The following is a 19,073-nucleotide window of genomic DNA, read 5'->3' on the forward strand; positions in this document are numbered from 1 at the left end:
AAAGCCCATTTCGTGCATTAACATGCACCCCATGCAATTTGAGTGGTTTTTTAGCAAATGACCAAAACACTTTCATTAAGCCAAATTCACTTACCATTACACTAACCATGTTTAAGCAATGTTAATTAAAGTATATAGTGCACATTTTCAGTCTGAAAACCCTAGCCACAACACACAAACCAGATCAAAATTCGTTTTCCCTCAAGAACACTCATTTTTCTTCACTTGAAACTTTTTTCTAAATTGCAAAGAACCCGTGTTCTGGGCATTGGTTCCTCATTCACCAACATTTGTGAAGCCATTGCAAGCATCAAATCACAACTGTAAAGCCATTCCTAACACTGTTACATTGAAGCTTCATCCATGGCAGCTTTGTGTTTGAGCTAATCCGTGCCAGCTGAGCTTCAAGTCTTGCTTCTATTCATCAATACCAACCTCCATACGCATCTGTTTTAGCTCAACACAGCCAAACAACCTCTATTTCATCATTGTTCTTCAAGCAAGGTAAGATTTCGAACCACACCTTTGTCCAAATCGTGCTATGCATCTTATAGATCTTTTTGCCATGAATGTATTGAGCTTTGAATCAAGAGAAATGGTTGAGTATTAAGGAAGATACATGGATTCAAAGTTTGATTGTCAAATATGTTTGTGCATGGTTCATCTTGGTAAGCTCGAATTGATGAAAACTAGGGTTAGATTTGGATTGTATGTGGTTAGACGGTTTGAACGATATGCTCTTTTCCAAATTCTGAGAAAATTGTTCTTCGCGTGGATGAACAAGTTACTGTGTACTTAGAACCCTAATTTTCATGAACCCAGGTCGTGTTTGATCTGTGGAAATATTATTTTGCATGCATTTCGTGTTTTCATGGCCATGCACGAATCAGAGGACGCCACGCAGTCTATTGGAACGCTGCGTTCCACTTAAATGAACCCAATATTACAAAATTGCCACTGACCGGTTTTATTAATTCATTTAATCCATTTCTTTTTCAATATTTATTTCATTTTGGCATGGCAACTTAGAAAAATCATAAGTCACTCATTTTTGATCCATTTTTCATGGGATTTTTTGTGAAATGCTCCTCATGACCTCTAGTTTTTTATGATGTTTTTTCCAGATTTTTTGCACGTGTGATTTTTTAAATGTGCTAGGATTTGCTCATGTTGTCCATTTTGTGTATGTCTTGCCAAATTGCTTGTGAAATGGTGATACTTTATCCAATGCTTCCCAATTTTTTTGTGCTTAAACTAGACATGTTCATGGTGATTTTGGTGTAGGGTTTGTAATTTTATCATTGCTGGTTGTGGAGATATGATTTTTTTGAATAGGGGTGTGACAATTTGTGTCACACCATGCATGTCCAACTTCATGATTTTAATTACCCTGCCTATTGAACTCAAAATGGTCTGGATTTTTGCATGAAGACACTTGTGCATGTTGAGAATGTGTGTGAATTTTCCTGAAATTTCTGAATGCATTTCCTATTTGTTTGATAATTTCTCCCCTGTTTGACCAATTGTTGACCATTTGTGAGACATGTTTGTATTTGATTTGTGAAATTCTGGTTATTAATTGGATGGATTTGAAATTTGACATATGCATTGTGGACATCTTGAAGTACATCATGGCTTTGGCCCCATTCATTTATCATGTGTTGGTTCTGTTTTATGATTAATTGAAGTTGGTGCATGTTTTGATGCTTTGAATGAGTATGCTTGAACTTGCTTTGCCTTTCTGAATTTAATTTCCCTACTTCCTTTGATCCAAATGAGCTGAAATTTGGTATGCCTATCATGTTGTGGATGATGTTTGATCATTATTTATTTGAGGAATTTTTGAAATGTTTGTGATTGGATTTGAGTTGAGTCTTTCTGTTGACTTCTTTGAGGTTCTATATGACATGTTTTGACCTAATTTGTTTGTGAAATGATAATGATGAATGATATGAATGTGAAACCACTTGGGTTTGTTTCTTGATTGATTTGTCTTGACTTTGGGCACTTATCCCTTGCTGTTTTAAACTTTTTATCTCCTTTTGACCCTAGGCTTGTCGTAGTGGTCTGGTTGCTCATGTTTAAGCTTGGTTTTTCAGGTTAAGCAACAAATGCTTCAAAGAGATCAATACAAGTTGAATGAGTTTGATTGTTTATCATGAACTAACTTGTTTGTTTTGTAGGTTGCTTAGCTCACTTGTTATGAGCTTGTGCTTTGCACATATGCTTGACTGTGTTGTCTGTTGGCTTATGCTGTTTGTTTTAACTTTGTGTCTGGTATACTAATTGTGTTTGACTGATTTCAGGTACATTAGTTGCTTTTAGTTCTTTGAGAACTTTGCTTTGCTTTGCTTGATAGCAATTTGCATTGAGGTATAACTTCCTTACTTCATGTAGTCTGGAAGACCTGGCCTGTTACTTGGCCAGGCGCCTGTCTGAAGTCCTCCTTAAGAGGCAATGTTTGTGTTTGTTTACTTTTGTCCTTGCATTTATTCAAAGACCTCCTAAGTGAAGAGGCATTGGCAGATATAAGGGATGTGCAATCCATCCCCTGCTATTCTGTGTGTCATCTGCTTTGCTCACACCACTGTGTTGATGCATTGCAGATACTAACCCAAGATCTTGTACAGTTGTACAGTTGAGTCAGTGTCAAATGTGTAGAAGGGTTCCCACTTTCTGAACCCACACATTCTTGTCTTAAGCTCTCCCAGGCCAGGGATAAGAGCTGTGAAGTCTCATCTTCACTCACCTTTCACCAGCTTCACCCTAACTCTCAATGTTAGGGTTAAGAGCTAACACTACCCAGTTACAGTGGTTTGTTTGTTGAGGTTGATATGACCCCTCGACTAAAACCTAACCTTGATTGAGCCCATTGCTTGCATATAGTGTGTGCTACTTGTGCTTGTGTGTTTGCTTTAGCTTGCTTCCTGTGCAAGATAGGTTTGCTTTAGCTTGCTTCCTGTGCAAGATAGGTTTGGTTTGGCTTGCTTCTTGTGCAAGTCATGTTTAGGATAGGCTTGCTCCCTGTGCAAGTTAGCTAGAAACCTTAACTTAGGGATGAATTTGCATGATAACATCTAGGCTCGAGTCGTAGTCTCCCTAGTTGTGTCTCCCTCTGTTATCTGGTTAAGCTAGTCCTGTATCCCTTCGTAGGGGAACTACGTCGCCCTGATCCTCATACCAGATGAGGTACGTAGGCAGGAGATGAGCAGATCTCTCCGGGCGCCTGTGTCTTGGTTTTGTCTTGTTGTGTGCTTGGAAGCTGATGTAAGTCCATCGAGTGGCATTCGGGTTCTAGTGTGGGTTTGTTGGTTCGGATGCTGATGTAAGTCCAGTGATTGGCATTCGGGCTCCATGTTTGCCTTCACATGTGTTTGTTTGTGTGGGTGTTAGCCGAGCTACGGATGCTCTGATTCTCCTTCGTCCAAGGAGATACGTATGCATAGGATGCGATATCCTAGCGAGCATGTGTCGTTTCCCCAGTCCGAACTACTTAGACTCTGATGTCTATGCTTGATAGACTAAGTAGGCCCAGGATGCGATATCCTGCCGAGTCAGTTTCAGTTTGTTTTCTTGTGTCTCTTTCGGCCAGTGTGTGTGTGTGTGAGCAGTGTTTTAGCAACCATTTTCTTTCCTATTGTGCGTGGATCCCGTCGAGTACGACGGATGCGTAGGGGTGCTAATACCTTCCCTTCGCATAACCGACTCCCGATCCCATTCTCTTTGGTCGCGAGACCATGCTTTTTCCCAGGTTTACTCTGAGCGTTTCCTTTCCCTCTTTTGGGATAAATAACGCACGGTGACGGCTCTGTTGTTTCGTTTTCCCGCCGGTTTTTTCGCGTAATGCGACAGAAGGTATTAGCACCCCTCACGTCCGTCGTACTCGACGGGATCCATGCTCAAAAGATAGAAAAAGGTTGCTAAAACAAACATCACACACACACACTGAAGACAACACAGGTGGAGGAAGAGAGGAGAGGGCTCGCTAGGATATCGCATCCTATGCCTACGTATCTCGCCTGGAACGAGAATCAGAGCTGCCGTAGTTCGGCTCACGCACGCCGAAACAAAACACACGCACAAATAGGCAAACATGGAACCCGAACGCCAATCGCTGGACTTACATCGGCTTCCGAACCAAACAAACACAATCAGGATACGGACAGCCAATCGCTGGTCTTACATCCATATCCCGACACACAAGAAGAAACAAGCAACAAGTTACTAAGGAGTCAAGCACTCGAGCCTAGCAACTGTCAAGCAAACACACACAAAAAAGAAAAAAAGTGCCCGGAGAGACCTCGCGCGGTCTCCTGCCTACGTACCTCATCTGGTATGAGGATCAGGGCGACGTAGTTCCCCTGAACGGGAAAGAAGTTCTAACCAGATACAAAGGGAGACACACTACTAGGGAGCTGGACTCGAGCCTAGATGTTATCATGCATCATTGCCCTATGTTATGGTTTCTATCTACTTGCACAACAGCAAGCTAATCCTAACCAGGAAAAAGCAAAGCATGCAAGCATAAATAAAGCAAATCAAACATTCACAGTTAGCACACACTATATACAGACAGACGTGGGCTCAATCAAGGGTTAAGTTGCAAAAGCAACACAACTGTGTCAGGGTGGTGTTAGCTCTTAACCCTGACATTGAGAGTCAGGGTGAAGCCAGATGAAAGGTGAGTGAGGGGTGTGCCTCACAGCTCTTATCCCTGGCCAGGGAGAGCTTCAGACAAAGGAGTGTGGGTTCAGAAAGTGGGAACCCTTCTACACTCATGACTCTGACTCGACTGTACAAATGTACAAGATCTTGGGTTAATGTCCCAATGCATCAACACAATGGTGTGAGCAGAGGGACGACTCAACAGAATAGCAGGAGGTGGACTACACACCTCTTGTGTCTGCCAATTGCCTTAATCAAGGTCTTTTCCTACTTGGGGACAAAGTTAAACAATCACAAACATCGCCTCTTAAGGAGGACTTCAGACAGTTGCCTGGCTAAATAACAAGCCAGGTCTTCCAGACTACATGGAGACAAGAGAGTCTACCTCAATTGGTTTATACAACCAAGCAGCAGCACAGCAAGTTCTCAAAAAACTATTAGCAACTAATGTACCTGAAATCAATCAAATACAGTCAGTATACCAATCACAAAGTTAAAACAAACAGCATAAGAATCAACAGACAATGCAATCAATCATCTGTGCAAAGCACAAGTCCAAAGCAAGTGAGCTAGGCATCCTACAAAACAAACAAGTTAGTTCACAACAAGCAACCAAACTCAATCAACTTGCATTAATCTCCTTAAAGCATTTGCTTCTTAACCTGAAAAGCACATTCAAACATGAGAAACAAGACCCCTAGGACAAGCCTAGGGTCAAAAGGAGATGAAAAATTCAAAACAGCAAGTGAAAATTAATCAAAACCAAGATTTATCAAGCAAAAATAGAATCCAATTGGTCTCACACCAAAACTATGCACCAAATCCATTTCATATACAAAACATGCCAAACTATGCACTTTGGAAACACATTGGAGCAAACAGAATGATCATAATCAAATCAATATCAAAACATCTCAATAAATTCCACAAAAATTCAAGCCTAAACAGAACACATTGAATGAGTAGCATATCAAATTTCATGCTATTTGGACCAGAGGAAGTATGGCAATGAAATTCAAAAAGTCCAGCCAAGTTCAAGCAAGCCAACACAAGGCATCAAAACAAGCATCCACTTCCACCAATCATAAAACAGTGACAAAACATGATAAATGAATGGGATCAAAGCCAAAATGTTCTATAAAATTTCTACAATGCTCATACCAAATTTCACACTCATCCAATTAATGACCAGAATTTCACAAAGCAAATACAAACATGTATCACAAAAAATCAACAAATGACCAAACAGAGGGAAAAATTCCAATCAAATAGGAAATGTGACCATAAATTCCAGAAAAATTCCCATGTATTCTCAACATCCATATTCTCAATCATGCAAAACTTCAACTCAATCCATCATCCACAAGCCTGGCAAATAAAATCATGAAATTGCACTAAGCATGGTGTGACACACATTGTCACACCTCTACTCAAAAAATCATATCTCATCAACCAGGGACTCAAAAATTGCAAACCATACATCAAAATCATCAGAAAAGAGTCAAGAATAGGCATGTAAAATTTCATGAATTTCTATGGAAGCATCAAGATTTTATGATCAAAATGGAATGGCATACACAAATTGGACACATTCAAACACTCTCTAGGCATTTTTAAAATTCACACGTGCACAAAAATATTAAAAATCATCATAAAAAACTACACATCACAAGGAGAATGGTGAAAAAAGTCTCATCAGATTTGGATTAAAAATGAATTACTTATGAATTTTCTAAAGTCATGGATCAAAATGAAATGAAATGGAGAAAAGAAATGAAATAAAAATGAAATTATTGTGAATAATGGCAATTTCGTAATTCTCCTGCAACGAAGCTAAACGCGGCGTTTTCATTAAACGCGGTGGCGCCATCTGATTGGCCTATGGAAGCGGGAAGCAAGAAATTCAAAACAAAAGCCAGGCGCATGGATCAAACAGCATTGGAAACGCGTTCTTCATCATTCATCAACAACAACAATTCCAGAAAATCATCAAGAACATTTCTCAACCAAATTCATCGTGCCATATACCAAAATGACCGGTGTTCAACATACATCATGAATATGGCAAGCATTTGACCTAACTCTAAACATGCTTCACGGATTGAACGAAATTAGGTTTCACATCCAAACTTCAACTTAAGATATCTCACTCGATTCTCAATGATTTTCAATTCTACAAGCTGCATGCTACTCTATGAACTTAGATGTACACAAATCATATCATAATTCAAGCAATGATTGAGATCGAGTTCTAACCTTGTGGCGATGGCAGATGTTGAAATCGTGAGTTTCCAAGCCTCTAATGCCAAAACAGATGATGATTAATGCTGTGGAAGTTGAATGAAATGAGTAGCTTAGCTCAATTGTGCACCAGTTTGAAGAATCAGCAAAATGCCATGGATGAGTGAGCTTTCAACAGTCCCAATTTCTCAATCTTTGGCCACGATTTTGTTGAAACAGATGTACACAAACACTTGTAGATTATGGATCCAACAAGAATGAGCATAATTGATGATGAATTCAATGAGAAATGATGAAAAAAATGTGAAAAGATTTTGAGAAAAGTGAGAGGTTTTTGGAGAAAAGTTTGTTAGATCTGAAATTGTGAAATGTTATTATGCTTTTCTGTTACAATTATCATTTTATACCATGCCTTAATCCACTTGTTAATCACAATTAGCAAAATGGAAGTGATTAGTGAAATGTAGTTTTCATGTGAAATGACCAATATGTCCTTTTGCAAAAATCAGCCAATGCAACAGTAAAAACCAGTTCAAACAAGTCACATTGATCATTTGAAATGCATTGAAATTGGTTTGGTATGCAAAATCCATGTATTTCACAAAATCACCTTTTTTCCCACCAATTTTCAAATAGTTCACTTGAAAAATGACATTTTGCCATGATGATTTTTGATGAAATATGATGATGCATCATGAAAGTACATGTAAAATATGGTTTTCTCAAAGAAAGATCACCCAATTTGGCCATTCCATGTGAAAGTTATGCCACTTTGAAATTCAACATATTTGGAAAATGATTTGATCACAACTTGACAACCACACATGAGAAATTCATGTTCTTGGACTTTTTGGAAAGGTGAGAGCAAGATCTACAACTTTCATGTTGGACAAAATTTCATTTGAAGCATTTTTGGACACGTAATTTTGAGGTGAAAAACTTTCCATTTTTGGCAGTTTTCAATTACAAGTCACTTTCTATTTTTGGAAAGTTTCCATCTGATTTGATTTTCTTCATTCTTGATGTTTGAAATGCCAAATGAAACTTGTTTAGACATGAATGAAGTGTCTCTAACCCTCTCCTTCCTCCAAATCCATCAATTCAAGCACAGTTGACCACAGTTGACTTTTCTGACTGGTAGATGAATCTGGCTATGCACTGATCAAGTTGAGCCTCAAACTCCTGATGAAATGGCTCAATGATGAAACCCTAGCTTCCATAAGCTCAATATAATCATGTGATGATCCCCATATCCATTGTAGACCCCATCTCCTTGCCAAGCCCTGATTGGCCTAATACAACTGATTAGGGTTGACCAGAGGTCAAAACCCTAATCTCAAGGTATCTGATCAATCTCTTGGATGATATCAAGACCATGATGATGATGATGTATCATTGCAACCAAGATGAATCTCAACCCCCTTGAGAATCAAGAAACCCTAATTTGAATCACACACCCTCAGATGGCTAGTGATCAATTCAATCAATGAAACCCTCAGGTTTGCATCTTAACCTCTCTATCTTCTGATCAAGACTTAGGAAGATGACTTGCTTGTTGTTACCACATGATATGCAAATATGCAAATGCCTAATGACCTAAAAAATTAAATGCAATATGTTAAGCTAGTCCCAAGAGAGGAGGGCAAATTTTGAGGTGTTACACACATCTTTGGAAAGTCGTTGGTGCATTGCACAACCCAAAGGGCATTTTACAGTATGCGAAAATTCCAAAAGGACATGTGAAAGCCGTCTTTTCATGATCGGCCGGGTCAACCGCGATTTGGTTATACCCGGAATAGCCATCTAAGAAACAATAGTATTGTTGCCCAGAAAGTCTTTCTAGCATTTGATCCATGAACGGGAGTGGAAAGTGATCTTTTCGAGTTGCGGTATTCAACCGCCTATAATCAATGCACATACGCCACCCCGTTGCCACTTTTGTCGGGATCAACTCATCCTTTTCATTTCGAATCACGGTAATGCCACCTTTCTTCGGAACCACATGTACAGGACTAACCCATGGGCTATCCGAAATCGGGTAAATCATTCCCGCATCCAACAACTTAACAACCTCCTTTCTAACAACTTCCTTCATAGTAGTATTTAAGCGGCGTTGCGGTTGAGCTATCGGCTTAAAGTCCTCTTCCATTAAGATCTTGTGCATGCAATAGGAAGGACTAATTCCTTTGAGATCGGAAAGAGTCCAACCCATGGCTTCTTGATTCTTTTTCAAAACATTGATCAAACGGGCTTCTTCATTCTTTGACAAAAGGTTGCTTATGATAACCGGCCTTGCTTCGGTCTCGTCGAGGAATGCATACTTCAAATTAGAAGGTAACATTTTCAATTCAATCGGCAATTTTTCTTCATTAACCTCCTTCTTCAATACTTCCTCCTCAACTTCCCACGGATGTAACTCTTTTAGACTATCAAGTTCCCTTAGGCATTCATCAAGAGCTTGCTCTTCTTCAATTGTGAAAACTTCAAAGGAGTCATCAAGAGCTAACTCCATATGAGATATCTCATGAATATGTTTAGAAACAAAAGTTGCCTCTTCGATCACATCAATGCGAAAGCTATCACTACTATCCTTTGAATGCTTCATGGCTTCGAATAGATCAAAAGTAACTTCTTCATTTTGGACCCTTACTTTCATCAAACCGTCGTCAACGTCAATCATCATGCGTGCGGTTTTCATGAACGGTCGGCCAAGAATAAGCGGAGCATCATCATCCTCTTCCATATCAATCACGATGAAATCAACCGGGAAGAAGAATTTGTCAACTTTGACCAATACATCTTGGGCTAACCCATGAGGATGGGTAGTTGACTTATCGGTCAATTGCAAAGTCATCCGGATGGCCTTCATTTCAATGTTGCCAAGCCTCTTCACAATAGACAATGGTATTAGATTAATGCTTGACCCCAAATCAATTATCCCTTTTCCGACATAGACATCACCAATTGTAACCGAAAAAGTAACTCGTCCCGGATCAACCTCTTTTCTCGGAAGCATCCGTTGAATGATTGCACTACAACTAGCATCTAGGACAATTGTCTCCGGTTTCGTGTACCTCCGCTTTTTAGTAAGTATGTCTTTCATGAATTTCGCATACTTAGGCATTTGCTCCAATGCTTCGGCAAACGGAATGTTCACTTGAAGTTGTTTGAATATATCCATGAATCGGGCGTAATGCCGTTCATTCTCCCTCTTAGATAGAGCATGTGGATACGGAAGGTTTTGGATTGGAGTAGCGCCCACTACCTCCTTTCCTTTAGAAACTCTAGAATTCCTCTCTCTTTTCTCTTTTACTCCCTCCACCTTCACTTCATCACTCTTATTTTTTTCAACTTCCACACTTTCTTTATTTTCTACTTCACCATTTTTTTCATTCTTTTCAACTTCTTCCTCACTCCACTCCCCAACTTCACCATCAATGCTATCCTCTATTTTTTTCTCCTCATCTTTTTTCTTATCCTCTCTTTTTTCACTCTCATCTCTTTTTTTACTCTCACTAATCAACTCCCTTCCACTTCTCGTCGTTATCGCTTTACAATGCTCTTTTGGATTCGTTTGCGTGTTCGCCGAAAAAGATGGTACGGGTTGTTGTTCCGCTAGTTGTTTAGCAAGTTGACCGACTTGAGTTTCGAGATTTTTGATTGCCGCATCGTTGCTCTTTTGATTAGCCATCGACAATTGCATAAATTGTGTCAATGTCTCTTCTAACTTTGAAGTCACGACCGACGGTTGTTGAGGTTGGTAAGGATTTTGACGGCTAGAAGTACCACCCCCATAACCTTGGTTATGGTGATAGTTAGCCCTTGGTTGGAACCCTTGATTCCCTTGAAAGTGTTGTTGTTGATTTTGCGGGTGTTGATATGGTTGTTGTTGTTGTTGCCTCGGTTGGTGTTAGGGACCAATTAGTACTATTTTTTATATCATTTTATTGGTCCATTTTACCAAGTTTTGATGCAATTACACACTTTTGTTCTCACTATTTTGTATAAATGCAATTAGGTTTAATTTATTTTGTTTTGTTTTGAATAGTTATTTCACATTTTCATTAGTTTTGTAGAATTTTTGGATAAGAAGGCTTTGGAATGCAACACCGCATCTTGGAGGAAGCTTGCCAAACAAGGAAGCTGGAGAAGCAACAGTTCGTGCCGCGAACTGCCTTCGCGCCGCGAAGGCTGCGAATCCAGCAAGCTGACTGAGGGTCAAAAGTGTTGTCTTGCAGAAAAAGCTTTTTGCCATTTTGATGTCTGCCTGGGAATTGCTTTCCTGCTTTTGATGATAATGACCAATTAGGGAAATGTCAACCTTTTTTGTAAGGAAAAATACATTATTCTAGGGCATTGAGACATTACACTATTCACATTGATATTGAGAGATTTTTGTAAGAGAGAAAGAGAGTTTTTCTTCTTGAACTTTCTGCTTTGAACAATGATGATGAGGAGCTAAAGTCCCTTTTGTCAAGATTTGAGGTAGTAGCTATTCTCATATGTTTATGTATTCCATTTGATTTATATATATGATAAAGATTGTTGATGTATTGAATACTGTTTTTGCCCTAAGTTGAAAACCAGATTTGAGTAGTTGTCGAGAGAGATTATTTGAGTCTTGACATAAAACAGATTTTCAAGTAGTGAATAAGTTGTAGAGATAGATTTATTCATTACTCTTCTTTGGTATTAAGCATTAAAGATTGCTATATTGATAGTTAGGTGGAGAGATCGTCTAAGGATCAATATAGTGATTATCACAATATCATTTAGACATAAATGACTTTGAGAGGATACTTGAACATCATCAATAATCTTGAATCTATTTATTTATCATAAGGAATCATAAGCATTTGAAATAGTGAACTCCAATCTTGCCAAGCTTTTATATTTGATTAAAACCATTTTTACTGTTTTAGTGATATTTACTCACAAGATAAATTTCCAACCAAAACAACCTTGTTACCTTCTAAACTTACAACATTTGGATTATAGAACGGCGGTAATATCAACCAATCTCTGTGGATACGATATAAAAACATTTGCCGAAGATATACTTTTCAACAAATTGGCGCCGTTGCCTTTGATTGGTGTCGATATTACAAGCATTGCAATAATTCTTTGTTTTAAGTTGTGTTACATTTATTACTATCCCTCTTTTGTTTCACTTGGTTTGTTAGTTTTGTAGATTCTAGTGTATGCGAGGAAAAGTAACCGAGGAGCCACTTCAATTCGATCCTGAAATTGAAAGAACACTTCGGAAGCTCAATAGCAAAACTCGAAGAAGAAGGAAACTAGCCGAAGAGAGGAACCGGAGAGAAGAAGCATCTACTTCCGCACTTGTTCCGATCGAAGAAGTGGTTGTAGAAGCTTGCAAAGGAAACATGGCGGATGATAATCGTACCGAGATATCCGCGAATAGTCCAAGAAGAAATGCTCAATTTGCTTGTGGAGGAAGAAATACGGAGATGAAGACCGGAATCCTCCAACTTTTCTATGCAAATCCATTCACCGGAATGGATCATGAAGATCCGTACACCCATCTCATCAAATTTTATGAGATTGCGGGCTCTACGGGAATTGATGAAACGGGTGAAGAGGCACTATTCAAAAGGATGTTCCCACACTCCTTAGTGGGAAAGGCAAAAGAGTGGTACCTTGATCAAGCAGCAAGAGTGATGACGGATTGGAATTTGTTAGAAGAAAAGTTCTTAGAAAGATACTTCCCTCAATCCCGATTCATGGAAGCCAAAACGGCTATTGCGGTATTCACTCAAGGAGGAAACGAGTCTCTAAATGAAGCTTGGGAAAGATTCAAATCAATGTTGAGAAAATGCAAGGGACATGGTTTTGATGAGCTCACTCAAATCCACATTTTTCTAAATGGACTCCAATCAACTCACAAGACACTTCTGGACGCCACTGCGGGTGGCTCGCTTATGTCAAAAACCGCGGAAGAAGCTAAAGTCATTATTGAACGGATGGCCCTCAATGATCATCAATGTCAACATGATCGTAGCCCTTCACAACGTAAGCCGGGAGTTCTTGAGTTAAATACCAATGATGCCATCCTTGCTCAAAACAAGCTACTCTCCCAACAAGTGGAGCTTCTCACTCAACAAATGGCCAAGCTTCCACAGCAAATGAAAGAGATTCAAGGGTTTCAAGTTCAGCATCAAGTAGCATGTTGCGAATTATGTCAAGGGGATCACCCTACTGGTTTTTGTCCTCCACCCCAAGAAGAAGTGAGTTATGTGAACAATCAAAATCAGGGCTATCAAAGGCAACAACCTAACAATCAAGGCTACCAACCAAGAAACAATCAAGGCTATCAACCATCACGGTTCAACAATCAAAATTTTCAGCAGCAAAGTCCTTACCAACATCCAAATTCTCAAGGACAGCAGTCGCAAGGAGGAAATTCCAAGCTAGAAGACACTCTTCAACAATTCATGCAAGCTTCCATGGCAAATCAGAAGAGTAACGAAGCAGCAATTAAAAATCTGGAAAATCAAGTAGGCCAACTTGCGAAGCAACTGTCGGAACAAAACGTAGGATCTTCCTTCTCTGCTAACACTCAACCGAATCCTAAGGAGCATTGTAAAGAAATTGTCACGAGGAGCGGTAAAGAGTTGGTAAGTGAAAAAGGTGAAGAGATTATAGAAGAGAACAATACTGATGGGATGCTGGAAGAAAAAGACATGGCTGGTGGAAGGGAGAAGGTTACTGGAAATGCTCAGTTCGCGCCGCGAACTACCTTCGCGCCGCGAAAAGAGCAGGTTTTGCCAAATGAGCAGCAGGTTGATTTAGAGGGGAAAAAGGATGCTGAACCAAGAAAGAAAAAGAAATATGAGAAAGGGGTGAGCGTCATTCCAACTCAACATCTACCCTATCCACATGCTCCATCAAGGAAGGACAATGCTAGGCATTATGCACAGTTCATGGACATCTTCAAGCAACTCCAAATCAACATTCCATTTGCTGATGCATTAGAACAAATGCCACGGTATGCTAAATTCATGAAGGACATTCTTACAAAGAAAAGGAGACACGTGGAGGATGAGACCATATTGCTTGATGCACGGTGTAGCGCCATCATCCAAAAGACTCTCCCAAGGAAGGAGTCTGATCTGGGCCGGGTTGTTCTACCGGTAACCATTGGAAGCACATACGTTGGAAATGGTTTGATTGACTTGGGTTCTAGTATAAATTTAATCCCCCTCTCCATTGTTAAAAGATTGGGGAATGTTGAGATTAAATCGACGAGAATGACTCTACAACTAGCCGACAAGTCTACCACCTCACCATACGGAGTCGCTCAAGACATGCTTGTGAAAGTGGACAAATTTTTGTTTCCGGTGGACTTTGTAATAGTAGAGATGGATGAGGACCGTGATGTGCCCCTAATTCTTGGAAGACCTTTTATGAAAACAGCTCGGATGATGATTGACATAGATGATGGTCTAATGAAGGTGAAAGTGCAAGATGAAGAGGTGACCTTTAATCTTTTTGAAGCTATGAATCATCCAACCGACAAGCATGATTCTCTCCGAATCGATGCAACTGAAGAGGAAGTAGTGGAGGTCGCAAACCAAATTCATATTTCTAATCCTCTAGAAAGATCCCTTATCGGAGCATACAACGTGTTAACCGACAATGAGGAACGAGAGATCGAAGCAATGTTGCACGAGCTAGAATCTTGTGGTGAGATGGCCTATCAAGAAGAAATAAAGGAAGACTTGGATGCGAAGAAGAAAACGAATGAGCAAAAGCTAGAGTTGAAAGCGCTTCCGTCACACTTGAAGTATGTGTTTCTTGGAGACGAGTGTACTAAACCGGTGATTATAAGCAACACATTGTCCACACAAGAGGAAGACAAGTTGATTCAAGTATTGAAAAAGAACAAAGGTGCAATAGGGTGGGTGTTATCCGACTTGAAGGGTATTAGTCCAGCCTATTGCATGCATAAGATCATGATGGAGGAAAATTTCAAACCAGTTGCGCAACCTCAGAGGCGTCTGAATCCATCAATGAAAGAGGTAGTCCGGAAAGAAGTTGTCAAACTATTGGAAGCCGGAATGATTTATCCTATATCCGATAGTGCATGGGTGAGTCCGGTACAAGTGGTCCCCAAGAAAGGCGGAATGACGGTGATCAAAAATGATAAAAAATGAGTTGATTCCGACAAGAACAGTGACCGGGTGGAGGATGTGTATCGACTATAGAAGGTTGAACCAAGCTACAAGGAAAGATCATTTCCCACTACCCTTCATGGACCAAATGTTGGAGAGGTTAGCCGGTAAAAAATTTTACTGTTTCTTGGACGGATATTCGGGGTATAACCAAATTTCAGTAAATCCGGAAGATCATGAGAAGACAGCTTTTACGTGTCCTTTTGGCATCTTTGCTTACCGAAGAATGCCTTTTGGGTTGTGTAATGCACCGGCCACATTTCAACGGTGTATGCAAGCTATATTTTCGGACTTAATAGAAGAATGCATTGAGGTGTTCATGGATGATTTCTCTGTTTATGGATCATCTTTTGAATTGTGCTTAAAACACCTTGATGTAGTTTTGGGGAGATGCGTGGAGACCAACCTAGTGCTCAATTGGGAAAAATGCAATTTTATGGTCACCGAGGGTATAGTACTTGGTCACAAGATTTCTTCTGAAGGGCTAGAGGTGGACAAAGCCAAGGTGGAGGTTATTGAGAAGCTACCACCTCCAACTAACATTAAAGGGATAAGAAGCTTTCTAGGACATGCCGGTTTCTACCGGAGATTCATACAAGATTTTTCAAAGATCGCGAAGCCATTGAGCAATTTTCTCAACAAAGGTACGCCCTTTCTTTTTGATGAGTCATGTCTTAAAGCTTTATTAGATTTGAAAGAAAAGTTGGTCACCGCACCAATAATCGTAGCACCAAACTGGAACCTTGATTTTGAACTCATGTGTGATGCTAGCGATTACGCAGTTGGTGCGGTGTTAGGACAAAGAAGCGATAAAGTTTTCCATGCCATACACTATGCTAGTAAGGTGTTGAATGAAGCACAAGTTAATTACGCAACAACCGAAAAGGAATTACTAGCCATATTATATGCATTGGAAAAATTTAGAGCTTATTTGATTGGTTCAAAAGTTGTAATCTACACTGACCACTCGGCGATAAAATATCTGCTTACCAAGCCGGATTCAAAGCAAAGGCTTATTCGTTGGATCCTTTTATTACAAGAGTTTGATCTAGAAATTCGGGATAAAAAAGGTTCCGAAAACTTGGTGGCGGATCATTTGTCTCGGTTGGTCAATGTAGAAATTACAAACAAAGAAGAGGAGGTGAGAGAAGAATTTCCAGATGAAAAACTTTATGCGATTCAAGTGAGGCCTTGGTTTGCTGATTTTGCTAACTACAAAGCAACCGGTTTAACACCGGAAGACCTCACTTGCAATCAAAGAAGGAAATTCTTGGTAGATGCAAAATATTATGTTTGGGATGATCCTTATCTGTTTAAAGTAGGAGCTGACAATATTTTGAGAAGGTGTGTAACAATTGAGGAGTCAAGAGACATTCTTTGGCACTGTCAAAACTCTCCGTATGGAGGTCACTATAGTGGTTTGAGAACAGCCACTAAAGTACTCCAATCGGGTTTTTATTGGCCATCTTTATTCAAAGATGCGCATGAACATGCGAAGAATTGTGATGCATGTCAACGGAGTGGAGGAATAGGAAAACGGGATGAAATTCCTCTAACCAACATGCTGGAAGTGGAAGTTTTTGATTGTTGGGGTATTGATTTCGTTGGCCCGTTCCCCTCTTCTTTCTCGAATGAGTACATACTAGTAGCTGTTGACTATGTTTCGAAGTGGGTAGAAGCAATTGCCTCACCTAAGGCCGATGCCAAAACAGTGATTAAATTTTTAAAGAAAAACATATTTTCACGTTTTGGTGTGCCTAGGGTGTTGGTAAGTGATGGAGGCTCACACTTTTGCAATACACCTTTAGAAAAAGTTCTGCAACATTATGGTGTAAAGCACAAGGTGACCACTCCCTACCACCCACAAGCGAATGGTCAAACTGAGGTTTCAAACCGGGAAGTCAAACGGATTCTTGAAAAAACAGTCTCGAATTCAAGAAAAGATTGGTCCTTAAAACTGGATGAAGCTTTGTGGGCGTATCGCACTGCCTACAAAGCACCTATTGGGCTAACTCCGTTTCAAATGGTGTATGGGAAGACTTGTCATCTTCCAGTGGAAATGGAGCATAGAGCATTATGGGCTCTTAAGTTCTTGAATTTCGACTCCACTCTAGCTGGAGAAAGAAGAAAAGGTCAACTCCATGAATTGGAGGAATTGAGGAATGATGCATACCATTCGAATAAGCTGTACAAGGAAAAGGTAAAGGCATACCATGATGGAAAGGTCCGTCATAAGGAGTTTCATGTTGGACAGATGGTATTGCTTTTTAACTCGAGGTTGAAGTTATTTCCTGGTAAGTTGAAGTCGAAGTGGTCAGAACCATTTGTTGTCAAGGAAGTACGGAATTATGGAGCCATTGTGATAGAGGATCCAAAGTCACAAGAGAGCTGGATTGTCAATAGTCAAAGGCTAAAAGTCTATCAGAGTGGTGACGTAAACCGTGATGTGTGTGTTATTTCCTTATCTGGACCATGCTAATCGAGGTACCGTCGAGCTCTTAACGACGTTAAACAAAGTGCTTGTTGGGAGGCAACCCAATGTCGTAAGTTTGCATTTTATTTTTCTCTGCTGCATTGATTTTCATCTCTGTTTAAATTGTAGAATTTGGGGTTCTGTTTTTCGCAGTTCGCCCCGCGACCACAGTTCGCGCCGCGAACTGAATGAAGAGTCTCAGGTCGCGGCGCGAACATTGTTCGCCCAGCGAATAGCGCGTGACAGAGTCACTTAAAGTCTGTTAGGTCATTTTTCCATTTTCATTTCAAACCTTTTTCAAAACAACAACTTTGTCGCGCTTTCGTCTCCACTCTCAAAAACCCATCAAATACTAAACATCTTCATTTCACATATTCCTAATCTTCCATTGCTAGCAAGAACTAGTATATCAAAAGGTATGTATTTCTAAATTCCTCTTTTCCAATCCTTTTTGGGTTTTACATTCAGGGTTGGTTAGAAATCAAATTTTTTTGGAGATTACCTCTTGAAATCACTATGCATGTTTGCTTTAGATTAGGATTAGGGTAGATTTGAGAGCTTTGACTGATTGGGAGTAGTTTGCTTCCCAATTTTGGAACTCTAGAAAGCTCTGGGAGATTTCCTGGATTCGCAGAGTTCGCACCGCGAACTGGCCTTCACGCCGCGAACTGGGAATTCCAGAGCCATGTTTTTGTGTTGATTGTTTGCTAATCCTTTCCATGTTTGTTCTGTGGTTGCTCTGGTGTTGATTGCAGATGTCAAAAAGAACTAAAACCACAGCACCTCCTCAAGCCCGTTCAATCAGAAGGTTTATTAGTGATGAACATGAGGCACGATTCGAAAGCCTAATTAAGAGAACCATCTTGCCTGAGAGGTTTATCCGTCTAGCTCCAACTGGGACGTATCATAGTGTGGTTGCGGTTTTTGAACGACGAAGGTGGATGAAACTATGCGAACCAGAAGCAGCAATCAACTATGATATCGTTCGGGAATTTTATGCGAACGCTATGCATCGAGAGGAGGGGACAACTTTCGTCTACCGATCCAGGGTAAGGGGCAAGATCGTTTCCTTTGGAAGGGATGACATTAATTCATATCTGGGTAACCCCCTAACTCTTGGAGAGGGTGAGTGTGAGTACCGTACCATGGAGGCAGCTAACAGGTGGAATCTTGAAGCGGTCAATGCTACCCTATGCCTCAGCGGAAAATTCTTCGAACTAAATGATCAAGGACATCCGAAATTGTGGAAAAGAGAAAATTTTAATTTGGGTGCTAGGGCTTTTCTTGTGCTACTATTGACTAATATTCGGCCAAGAAGCCACACCACCACAATTCCTCTGGACGTAGGGTGTCTATTGTACTGCATTATGGTCGGGAAGTCTGTGGATGTCGCATCCATCATCGCAGGCGAGATGAGAAAGATGGTTTTAAGCGGAACCAATTTCGGTGGCAAAGCAGGTGTACTCGCATATCCAGGACTTATCATGGGACTGTGCCGT

This window comes from Lathyrus oleraceus, chromosome 3 (assembly GCF_024323335.1).
Source record: "Lathyrus oleraceus cultivar Zhongwan6 chromosome 3, CAAS_Psat_ZW6_1.0, whole genome shotgun sequence".
Lineage (NCBI taxonomy): Eukaryota > Viridiplantae > Streptophyta > Magnoliopsida > Fabales > Fabaceae > Lathyrus > Lathyrus oleraceus.